Source organism: Magnolia sinica, chromosome 5 (genome assembly GCF_029962835.1).
Source record: "Magnolia sinica isolate HGM2019 chromosome 5, MsV1, whole genome shotgun sequence".
NCBI classification, from domain to species: Eukaryota; Viridiplantae; Streptophyta; class Magnoliopsida; order Magnoliales; family Magnoliaceae; genus Magnolia; species Magnolia sinica.
In genome coordinates, this window is record NC_080577.1 from 58,311,402 (window position 1) to 58,324,623 (window position 13,222).

Below are 13,222 nucleotides of genomic sequence, written 5' to 3' on the forward strand. Positions count from 1 at the left end.
TGCTGTTATCTGAGCCACATTATGCGCGAGGTTTGCTAAAGCTTCTCAGAGATTTCTACATTCTTCCATTAGTATTCTTTACGCTTATGCCATCTCAGTCATATGATCCTTAGCAGTTGGTGAAGGTCCCTGACTTATCTCGGCCATATGTATGACTGCTTCTCTACTTGCAGATGAAGCTGTAGTTGAGGTGGAGTATGAATATATTGAGTTGACGGGACTTTAGACTTCCCGCTGCTTTCATAGTAATCGGGAGATCGGAACGATATTGAAGCCGGTGAGCCTATAAGTAGCGGCGTCTTGCCCTTTTGCTCTCTTATCTGTCGAGCTTCTACAGTAGACAGTGCTAGAAAATCATATGCTGTGAGGGGAGGAGCGGATTTAGCTGGGTATAATGCGGGAGGAGCTAGTTCAGTATTTTTCTTAGTTGCATTTCGCGTTACTGGTCCCCTGATTCTTCGTATAGGCAAGTTTATTCTGGCTGTTACTGCATTTCGAGCTCTTGTCTTTCTAGACGTAACAACAGTCCAATCTTGATCGTCATTCTGTGTCGTAGGCAAAGCAGATATGACTCCAGCCATTGCCAAAGGTTTATCATCTTTTCTTGCAGGAGATTGATCTTTGCGATCCAACAACATACTTGCTGCGTATTCCACTATGAATCCAGTCGCAATGAAGTAAAAGTTCACTTTCTTCGTTAAGCTTGCCATTAATTATGAATTGCAGTCTTATCGCCTTCTTACCTTCAGGATAAAACATAAAGTTTTAATTAGTATTTGAATGATCTGATATTTTATCTAAGAGATGAAGGGGAGGATGTTCCCACCGAGAGTCACCATTTTGGCATCAGAAAGACGCCAAACTACGATAAAAGTCTTATAACTTTCTCAATGTTAATATCAAATGAGATAAAAAGTCCCCAGTAGAGTCGTTATTTTGTTTCGAACAAGAAACAAATGCATTCGATTTGGGAAATTATCTTATTGAAATATAACAAAGAAAGTGTATCAAGGACAATCATCATATTATTAATATTGAGTTCATTTACATCCTCTGATATCCCTTGATTCTGAGATAGATTATTTAAAGTACAAAAAATTAATAGCATTTAAATAATTGATTGGAATATCAAATCTGGCGGCATTTCGTCTTGTATTTCGATCATCTCTTTAAGAGGAATACTGTGCAGATTCAATCGTCTGATTTCCCCTTTCGATGCTTCTACAAAAGGAAAACTGGAGCTTGAACAATTAGACAGCATATCGGCCCTTTTATCATTAATGTCTATATGACAGCTTGGTTGCGTGGACCCACGCAACCAATATGGGTTACGCAGCCCCGCGCAAACCCTATCTTCCTTCCACTCCTACCTTCAGTCTTCTCTCGTGCTCTCTGTTCTTCTTTCCAAAATCTTCAATTACCCCAAAATGAGAGGGAGATGGGGTATATATAGGCTTTCACATGTGTGAACCCTTGATCTATGTGTCATGGGCCCCACTTTTCATAAGATTCCACAACTTATGAGCAACCCTTCTGAAATCCATGGTGCAAACCCACGCAATGAATATCATCGTTTGCGTGGTCCCACGCAACCAATATGGGTTGCGCAGTCCTGCGCAATCCATATGGTTTGCACAGTCCCGCGCAACTACTACAATCTCTACACTCTCTTTTTCTTCTTTTTGTGTTTCCTTGTCTTTTGATCTTTTATATCTTCATTCCTCTCTCTTTTCTTCATTCATAATTTTTTATGCCTCAACACCATGGGTGGACTGAGAGAGAAGGTTTCGGTGTCAAAATTTTGTAGGAAAATACTAAGATCCCTACCGGAATGATTCAACTCCAAAGTAACAACTATCGAAGAGTGTAGAAATGTGGATGAAATGAAAGTAAAAGAACTTGTAGGTTCTCTACAAACATTTGAACTACACTTTAAACCTATTCCCAAATCCAAAAATAATGCCCTCAAAACTTCAAAATACATCACCACAAATGAGGAGGATGAAAGTGAAAGGGAAAATGAAGATAAAGAAGTGGCCCTTTTGGCTCAATAGTTCAGAAAATTCTTCCATAAAAATCATGGCCAACCATTTAAAGGGAAACAGTCGGACAACAAGCATTATACAGTTAAACCTGGTAAAAGGTTTAAAGAGCCACAATATTACACTTGCCAAAAGTTTGGGCACCTGTCCACTGAATGCCCCAATAGAAAAACCAAAGGAAAGGCGATGGCAACCACTTGGGATGATACTAAAGAGTCAAATTCAGAATGCAGTGACTCAGAGAGTGATGGAGACAAAAAATCCTTGAAAATCCTTATGGCCTCCACATCCTCCAATATTCCCATAGAGACTGAGAAAATCAAAGAACCTTAAGCCACAGGATCATTTCCATCTGATGATGAGGAAACAAAGAAAGAAGAAGAAGAAAAGGATAAATTACAGGATGCCCATAATCAACTTTACATACATAGCATCAACATACTTAAAAGACTTGGGATTAGTGAAAATAAGAATAAATTATTGCAAATGGATCTAGATAAAACTTTAGAGACCAATACACACATAATTAATGTTCTCCAGCAATACCACTCGGATAATGATAGGCTTAAAAGAATCAACTCATTTCTGAAATCTGAGTCGGTGAAACTAAACAAAAAGATTGAGTCATTGAAAGATGAAAACATGCATCTTAAGAATGAAAATCACACACTCATATTTGATGCAGAAAAATCCAAAAAATCTGTTGAGTTGAGTTACAAATTCTCCCAAAATAGTGAAAAATTAGAAAAACTTTTGGGAATGGGGAGACTACAAAAGGACAAAAGGGGATTAGGATATTAAAACTTTAAACCAACTCCTACCCCTGCAGCAACAACAACTAAGAAAATAACTGTTTTAGGAAGTAATACAAGGGTTACTCCTATTTGTCACTTATGTGGAGATTCAGGACATTACAAATTTGAATGTCATACCTTTGATTGGACTCCTGATTCCAGTTCGAACTTTACTGGTAAATATAAAACAACAGGAAGAACAGTGTAAAATGTTAAGAGTCCACCAGGTTTATACCCAAAGGTAAGACATATCCGTCTCCACCTAAGATGACCAAGAAAATGGAGGAACTACTAAGTCAGGTGGCTCAACTAAATTAGAAAACAAATGAATTGATGAAACAAGGAAAAGTGATTTAGTTACCCAATGTACTTAGACTAGTTCCTAGCAAAATGAAAGAACCATCCTCACGGAAACTTGCCACAAAATGGGTGGTTAAAGGAAAGAAAAATTGCCTAGTAACTCATTTAAGTCCAGAAACAGGCAATAATACTAAGTGGTACTTAGATAGCGGGTGCTCAAGACATGTCACAGGTGATAAGACACTTCACTCTAACTACTCACCTCTTAATAATGGGAAGGTCACTTTTGTTGATGGAAGCACCGCTAAGGTACTAGGGCATGGAAATATTGTTGGATTAGAGATGCTCAAAAATGAGAATGCCTTTTGTGTAGAAGGTCTAACATACAACCTTCTAAGCATCTCTAAAATATGTGACAACAAGCACGTGGTAACATTCTCCACACAAGAGTGCAAGATCTTGGACCTATCGGGAAAACTAATTATGAACGGTCTTCGCACTACTGATCAATGTTATGTTATTAGAGGTAACAAGAAAGATGTTCCTTCTTCCTACTAGTATGGGAACACAGAGAATATGTCCAGGCTACAACATCTAAAGCTTTATACATTCATATGTGAAAAGATGTATTTTTGTGAGTATCATGATATATACGAGGATAATACTCCTTAAAAATTCTTTTTGAATATAAACACTGCAAGTGTTTATAATTTTGAAGGTTACAACTTTTTGTACAAATTTTGATGTGTATACATGCTGATATGAAAATATACTGTGATATGCATATATGAAAGATCATCGAAGTGCTCAAATTAATGTCATCCTCTTTCTCTTCGATAAGTCAGTCGGTGAATCAGACTAATCCTCGATTATATCGAATAGATATCAATATCATCGATGACCTTTCAGAACCTGAAGCGTCACACATTATAAAGTGTTATCGAAGACCTCTCCAATAACATTGAATGAGACATATCGATATCATTTTATCCAAATTCGATGATATCGAAGTTCATTGCCCGATAAAAAGATGGACGAGTGGGAAATTTCTATTTTGTTCTGTCCATCTTCCCAGGCTATTTTTCCCCTCTTTTGATGACCATAAGCAATCTAGCGTGGCTCAAATCCGGTAATTTATTAGCATATCCTTTTGATTCCTCAAGTTATTCTACATTTTTAGGTCTTCCTAGATAGATTGAATGTTCATTTCTTGGCATCTTCTCTCTGGTTGGTCATCATAGCTTTCTGTCGTCTATTAGATTCCTTTCATCTGTTAGTTCTTTTCGAATTGATGGTTGTCTGTAACGCCCTAAAATTCGAGGGTCGAGCATAACTCAGCTCCCGAGTTTCAAAACATCACTTATGCAACATATGCAATGATGGATGTATGTTGTCTGTATGAGTACATAAAACATGAAATAGATTAAGCTAAACTGCAAACATAATTTAGGGATAAGTGAAAGTCGCAAGCAGAAGACTTAAAGAAATATATGTGTACATGTGCAAGTCCTTGTGATATGTATGCTCTGCCGGGTCATAATTACAAGTGTTTGTCTTCAAAATACAAGTATCAAAATGAAATTATTTATTACAAAAGAAAACTCAGAATCCCCGTAGATCAGGACATGGCTCACATGAACCCGCCTGAGAACTGCATGAAAGAAAACGTGTCCTCGTCATCCTCATACTCCTGCTCTGCCTCAGGGGTCGCATCATCATCTGCATCCAAGACAGAGTCTGGTTGGTGTTGAAACACCGTCCCAGAATGTGGGAGTGAGTGATCAACTCAGTGGAACTATACAGTAAAAGTTAACATCTTATCAAATCAATCAAGCAGTAATGATAAGGCAATACAACCAAACACGTCCTAATTACTCTTGTTAATGCAAGGATGTATGTAAAAATGATGCATGCTCTCGTCTACACTCCCTCAACGTCTTCATCTTACGGTACGCATGACAACTCATGAATAAAATGAACTACATCAACACTTAGACTATTTTAAGCTCCAAAACAGACTAGGGTTTGATTGAGTTACCCAAGAATGAACTTAGAATCGCCGGAATAACGATTCAGAAGTGATGGTTTAGAGACGCAAAGTAACAAGGAAGAATCTCAAGATGATTCACCAACTTCTCTCTCACTTTCTCTCTTTTCCTCTCTCTCTCTTTTAGCTAGGGTTAGAAATTTCGTATGGAATTGAGAGTGAGGGTTTTAAGGTCTTTATATAGGCCTAAAATTGATGAAAATAGCCCCAGGGCCAAGGTATACTTAGGTTATAACCAAATTGGGTTTATATCGGTCCAACGGAGTGCTTCTGGTGGTCCCTTTTCCACGTGCAGTCGGACTTAAGCTCACTGACTATGGATCTAGGTCAGGCTGAGTTTTTATACCGATCGGATTTACAGATCAGCCGTGGCGGACCAATCTTAATTCAACGGTCACCGAAACTCGATCAGGTCCACAAGCACTATGACATGCCTGGGCCATCTTCCCTGATCCGAGAGTAAATTTGGGTCAGAATCTAACGGTCAGATTGCTTAAAATCGTCACGCAAGCGACACGACTCAGATTTCATAAATTCATATTTAATTTCTCACCTTTCTCACCCTCTTTACTCCGGACTAAAGCAAATCGACTCAGGACATCCTCTAGACTTAATTTTTGAGGTGATGGTCAAGCCCAACAAGGTGATCATAATTGTCTAAGATCATCACTATCGGACTTTCGACGCACGGTCCAGGTCCGATACAAAGTTTCCAAGTACTCCCGAGAGCAACTGGATTTAGCGTTGAATCCTAGCTTTCAGGGCAACATAAAGCTAACGATTCTACAGGTTTTGAGTTTTGCAGATCAAATTTAAACTGATGGGTGCTAATTTCACAACCAATTGAGTTTAGCGCTAATTAATCCACATTTAACTTCTAAGGAATTTGAGGTAGTACTCGGGTCTTTGCACGAAATTTTCTAGGTCATTACATTGTCCAAATGAGTAAAGGCAAGGGAAAAGCACTTGTCATAGGGGAATCCTCTAGGCCTACTAGGAAGAAAACCCTAGCCCCAAAAGAAAGGGCCAGGGCACAGGATCAGAGATCCCCAACTTGCCAACGGAGCACTACTACTCGACAAACGTCACGCAGTGAAGCTCCAGTTGTGGCCTCTGCACCTCCACCCGCTGTTGTAGCTCCTCCTCCACATCCTTGAAAAATATATAGGAAGAGGTCTCGTGCACGAGCGACGGGTTGATAGGGAATGCATTAGAAAATTCAATCTGGAATCTCTGTTAGATGTGGTCGATTGGTTGCTTGTTTTGAACTTTGGAGGGCCCTGTCATGATGAGAGGACTTTCTGATTTCTCGCCTATAGTCATTCCCTAGTTCTTAATCTTCCATCCATTACTGTCACTGTTGGGGAAGAGAGTGTTGAAATCATTACAGAATCCATTGCCAACATTTTCGATCTTACCTTGTCTCCTGTCGGTCTGTCCGATCTTGATCTTGAGGACCCAACAACCCGCTTTAAGGTCACAAAATTCCTATGATGGGACAGAGATATCCCATGGTATCAAGGGAATGCTTTGAAAGCAAAATGTATGAGTCCTAAATACCAAGTCTTGCACGGGATATTCTTCACCAATTCTTACCTTAGATGAACGAATCATGCTGATGTTACTGGGTTTCTGGTCATGGTTGTATATAGCATCACAACTGGTGTCAAGATATGTCTACGCACTGTAATTCTCCACTAATTAGCCAATGTCATTCACACTTCCAGAGCAACTTACCTACCTCTTCCTCACATCATCCATGTGCTATGCAACAAAATTGGACTACCTATGACGAACGATCCTAGGTGTCCGCTACAGCATTTCAACAAGATCAACATTCGGAAGATGGACCTTAAGTTCCATCCACATACGGAAGGTCAGTCCGAAGAAAAAATCCAAGGAGAAGGAGACATGGGGGAAGGAGCAGCTCAAATAGAAGGAGATTCATAGGAGCCTCAGCCAGTTCTGACTCCGATGGACTCGACACCGTCTCCACAGTTTAAATTTCATCAAGATCAGGTCAGGGCACAATTGCGTGGAGTGGCATGGATAGAAGAGAAACTAGAGAAGCATGATGAGCGTTTCTCAGCCTTGGAGAAAATGGTGGTTGGAGTGCAGCACACAGTACAACAACTCGTTGATTTAATGATGTGCCGTCGAGATGACGCGATACCATCTCACTCAACCCCAGCACCATAATGACAGTTGCTCTTATGCCATCACAAACACTGCTTTCACATTTATACTTAGCGCACGAGTATCTTTTTGAATGCCCTACATACCTATGAGTGTATGTGGTGGTCAGCTAACTTTAGACAGATTAACATTTTCTAGTGGTTGTTAGTCATTTTTTTTTGGGTTGTTCATCCTCTGAATGAGGAAAATACTTTTTGTTTTGATATGCCCATGGATGGGCTAAATATTTTGATGGATGTTTGTTGTTAAATACTGCCAAACTCGGGCAATTCTTTTGGATATTTTGGTACATGAATGATGCTCTATATATTTTGTGCCTACTTCCTGCCAAGACTATTTGCTCACATTCTTTACTGATATGTTTTAAACTCTATCCTAACTGTCCATGGAATGCATGTTCTAAATGTGAATGATTCTCTGCTGATTATTGTATGTCCATAGAAGTAGTTTATTGTGTGTGATGTGGTGATTCCATGTTTTATAATGGCTATCTGTCTAGAATCACAGTTCTCCTATTACCTTAATTCTCCTAGTCTCTTTAATGTCAACTTCAGTCATTCGATCTGTTATTTGTATATTAACCTTTGTCAATGACTGACAAGAAGGGGGAGAACAAATTCCATCACAAGAACACTGCTTGGTATATGGTTTTAAGCATGGTGATGCAGGTGATAAGGGGAGCAGCTGTTTGAAATAAGATTGTGTGTGAACTCCATAGTATCTTTGTAAAATTGTGTAAAGTTCATGTACACACAATTTAAGATGTGTTTTGGGTGTTCTAGGTGTGTTTTGGGTGTTTTGTCACGTAATTGACAAGGGGAGAGATTGAAAGTGCCCTGGTTTGTCAATTAACGTGAGAGTTAAGTCAAAAAGATAAGTGGGCCCCATATGAACATCATCAAGCGTCTGCCTTAACGAGATGTGTGCTCCGAACTCATCAAAGGTAAACTTAGCCTCACATCCCATGTCCGAAAACACCCAAGTATATAAAACCCTTAAAATGAGTAGAACAACATGTGTTTTAGTATGAAAACTTATTTTGCAAAACAGGAGAATTTCTAAGTTTTCAGCTTTTCTCAATATATCAATACAACATCGATGTGATCGAACACCTGTTATCGATGTCTTTGAAAAGTACTCGATATCATCGAATTAAGGACCTCTTGTGTCCAGCAACCAACTTGATCATTAGACAAAATTCTCGATGAATCGATGGACTATTCAATATCATCAGAATTCAAATTCTGATAACATTGAGACAGCTCGATATAATTGAATTCTAGCTAGTTTGTGTCCTGCATGCTGTTAAAGAAAATTTCCATATCTATCGATGACTCGAAGCGAGCCTCGATTCCATCAGAACTCAAATTTTGATGATATCGAGGGAGCTTCAATGTTATCAAATTCAAACCAAACTAGTCCAGCGAGCTTAATAGGAAAATCCTCTGGAAATGACTAAGGAATCGATGATGTCTCGATATGATTGTAATTCAAATATCAATGAAATTGATATAGTTCAATATCTTCGAAATGGATCAAAGATTGTCCAGCAAGCTCTTTTAAAAATCATGTGGAAATGATCGATGTATCAAATAAATTGTCAATGAAATCAGAATTCAAACTCCGATGACATCGACGCTCGCTCGATGGCATCGATCCTCAGGTAAAAAGTTTCAGGTATATACTTTAGTGGAGTTCGTATCATCAAACCTTGCTTCGATAGCATCGAAAGTAAACTTTCGATGACATCGAAGCAGGCCCGATGATATCGAACTCTGTCAGAATTTGACATCTTTATTATTGTTAAAACTTTTTGTCTATTTAAGGAGAGCTTGTTCTTGGTTGCTGTATTGAGAAAAAGATAGAGAGCTTTGATAGAGTAACTACATATCATCTAACCTAAGTTCTTTTTCTCATGGGAGTTCATCCTTCAATCCACCATCATCATTGATATTCTATAGAGTGGATTAGGGAGTGAACTTCCGCATTCAAGAATCATCCAGCTACCACCTTAATGGCAAATCATTGAGCTAAGATCCCTTGAATGTCTAAGACCTTGGAATCTCTCCATTGCTTTAATAGGTAATACTCATTAGAGTAGATTCCAAGATAACCTTAACCCAACCCGTCACCCTTATTGGTACATCATCAAGTGTTGCGGATCAAGGGAGCTGAAGAATCTTCATCATCAAGAAGGAGATCTTCATCAACATGCTTAATGGGGCTCACCCACTTATTTGTAAGTCATTAGAGTCCAGAGACCCTTTTGATCATTCCTTTTGTAGGTTTGGGCTAAAGGTGCTTCTCACCTCTTTCAAGTCCTCATAGGAGGCCTCCGACAAGAGAGTACGTGTGGGTGCTGTGTGTTGACCCTTGCTCTTGTGCAGGGCATAAACTTAGGTCCTTAGTGTAGGTCCTTGGCCTGTCTGGCCTAAAATTTAGGTTCCCTGAGTGGATCCTTCTACTAATGTTCTAGCACAAGATCAAGCTCCTTAGAGAAGTTCAAGTCTCTAATCTACTTCAAGACAATGAAGTTCAGTCCATACAAGTATTATAAATCCTAGAAAGACCTTAGGTTTAGGTGCTTTCAAAATCTATTTAATATTGAGTTTTTATGCTTGTATTTGGTTGAGTTTCGACCAACCTAAGTTTTGGCTCAACTAGCCTAAGATTTTCTCGACCAGTCCTAGTACAAACTGAGTGAAACAAAAAATTTTGTTGCACCTTTGACCAGTCGAAGGACAATCTTCTTTGACCAGTTGAGAGTTTCTCGACTCAAAGTCCAAAAACTAAATCGGTTCAGATTTGGCATTCTCGACCAGTTGAACACCATGTTTGACTAGTCAAAGACCACCTTCGATCAGTTGAGCAGGGCCTTTGACCAGTCAAAGGTTTATTAAATCTTATCTTGCTCAAATCTAGAAATCCGTTGGAATAAAATCTGGTGCTTGGGCCAGTCGAATAAATAACTTCTTTGCCTATAAATTGAAGTTCTCTCTTAATCTAAATTATTCAATTATCACTACTATAATCCTTCTGCAAGAGAGAGAGAAGCCCCAGTTATTGTCAAGCTTTTGAACGGTATTTATAAATTATTTTATAGCTTTTTTGTTTAATTCCCTTAATCTCAAATACTTTCATTCTGATTTTAAAAAGAGAGTGAATACTCTTTTTATTGAGATTTAAGAGAATTAATATAAGTAGCTACTTGGTTTAAATTTAATTAAAATCAGTAGAACCCTAGACCTTTTTTAGCAGACTTAACATTGAACATTCGACATTCAAGAAAAGTGGTTCTTCAGCTATAGCTTCTTCTACAGTGAAGATAAGTATACATTTATTTTCTGTATTTGGTTTTTCTAAGATAGCCAGAAAATCTCAATGTTGGTTTTTCTGAGATAAGTTAGAAAATCTTAGTGAGGGGTTTCTTGTTTGTGATAGCCCGGTAAAATCACAACTGTATCAAGTTTTAAGGTGACCTTGTGAAAACCTTGTTCTTAGTGAAAGCAAAGATTACGTAGATAGTAATTTTGGGAGTGGAGTAGGTGTGGTTGTTTTAGAACAGTTGTTGACACACTGAACCACTATAATTCTTAGTGTTCTGGTGAATGGTCTTATCTGTAAGTGCTATGGTTTCTAGCTCCTATAATTGTCAAATTTTGTAGTGCCAAAATGTAACGCCCTGACTTTTCAGGACCCGAGTATATGACCCGTGTCCCAAAAACCCAAGTGTTAACCTTAAAGAATGGTCAGATATAATATTTTTCTTTTATCAGAGTAAGCAGATGATCGTAGAGTGGACAAATAAGCGTAAAGGGAAATTTCAAATTTCATTTAGAATATACAAGAGAGTGCCCATAATGACTTATACAAACCAATGTCTCCATTCTTACGAATACAAAATGAAATAACATTACATGTGAAACGAAGTAAATTTGTAACAATCTTGAGCTGTGAAATCCTGTAGCAACCCTTAGCAAATATAATCATTCACCCTTGTCAACCATAGCCTACTCCTCACCAATATGAATATGAACATCATCAGGGCCACCTGTGTTACCTGTACGGTTATATATTTGATGGATGAGTGGCCAACTCAGTGTAAACTTTCCTTAAGATTACACACCATCGCAGTAGGTAAGAAATAATATAAAACATCCAGACAACCAAAACAGAGTAAATGCAGTCTTATTATATGCATGGATGCATGAATGCAATCATCGGCTCGGGTAAAACATCCAGACGGCCTATGTCCTGGGTAAAACATCCGCACAGACATTGGGGTTGTCACCCAGGGATAAGACTAGTCATCAGCGCAACACTCGGCATAATTGCATGGGCATGATAATCCAAGTCATTACACAATCGAATGACTAGTCATAAGCGCAACACTCAGCGTAATCGCATTAGCAAAATGATCTAAGCTATCGAAATATGCCATGTATGCATGATTTGCCAGCCCATTATTAATCCAATTACAATCAGCTGATTTAAATAAGCTCAAAGGTCACTATGGGGAGCACATGGCCCAGCGTAGGCCGACAGCTCAGGCATAGGTCCCATACCACCGTCCCCAGCTCATGAGACTACCATCTTAGGATGTTTAATGGAACCCCGTTGACTAGTGGCCAATCATATTACAATATATGGGGCTTACCGTCGCATAATTGCACAGTATAAAACATAGAACCCATCTAGGGCAAGTACCAAAACAAAATCACGTAAGGCGAGTATCAAAATATGCCACATAGGGCCGATATAAAAACCATACGATAAAGACCATCCTTAAAAACCATTGGGTACAACAACCCTAGATGGTAGGCCCGCATCAATGATCCATCTAGACCACAACTCAATAACCACCAAGTCGAAGGTCCATTACGATCACAACTAGTCGAGTTACATCTCAAGTATGGGTGTACATTCATATGTGGAAATTTCCCACTAATGTACTAGTTTAAGTTCCATATGCAATCCACAAATAGAAATCCATAAGTATGAACAATTATATAGGATAATCATAAAGCATGTAATACAACAATTCAATTTCCACCAGCTAACACATGTGATTGTAAAGGGCGATATCAATTATGAATTTAAATAAAAACTATGAATTAAGCTAATGGGAAAATGGAAAGCTCAAGGGGAAGAATCATCACCTTATATGTTGAATCGCCTTCTAGTGTCGCTAAGTGCTTGTGCCCTTAGAATTGTATCCTACCATAATTCATGAACTTGTACAATTAGGTCTCAGTTCTAATCACTACCTAGGGTTGAAGATCATAGCCTAGGGTCATCTTTTAGGCTTTAATGTGGAATTAGGGTTTTATCCTAGAGTTTAGCCCTGTACTTGGATTTTAGGATTTTATTTTAGAGTTTAGTTCTAGGTTAGATAACTAGGGTTTGAACCCTAGTTGGTGTATTAGTTATGTTTAAACTCAATAGTTATAAGATAATTATTAGCGTTAGTGTTGTTCTTCATATTAGCTAACATATTAATAATAATCATTCTGATGATAATTAATATTGTGATCTACCATCTATGATAATATTTAAGAGTGGAAAAAGCAATACACTAGTAATTAGTAATGATATTATTTTATATGTAATAACTAATATCGGTATAGATAAGTTACTAACAGCTATTCATTCCTGATATTAAATTCCTAATGATGATAGTATAAATGATTGTAGATAGTATAAATGATTGTAAAATTGCCATTAATACTAGCGATGTAATTGTTATTAGCTAACACGACAACCCTAACCCTTGTGATAATAATAAATATCATGGTGTACTATTAATGTTAATATTTAGGAGCGGTAAGTGAAATAAAATTATT

General features: G+C 38.2%; 1 long non-coding RNA gene across 1 annotated transcript; it reads right to left on the reverse strand.

Moving 5' to 3' along the window:
• Window positions 1–11,184: 11,184 nt before the first annotated feature.
• On the reverse strand, window positions 11,185–12,672 carry LOC131247317 (uncharacterized). Its single transcript, XR_009171630.1, has 2 exons — window positions 12,539–12,672; window positions 11,185–11,439 (listed from the first exon to the last, which is right to left on the reverse strand). It is a non-coding gene; the product is annotated as an uncharacterized LOC131247317 (long non-coding RNA).
• Between the last annotated feature and the right edge of the window lie 550 nt (window positions 12,673–13,222).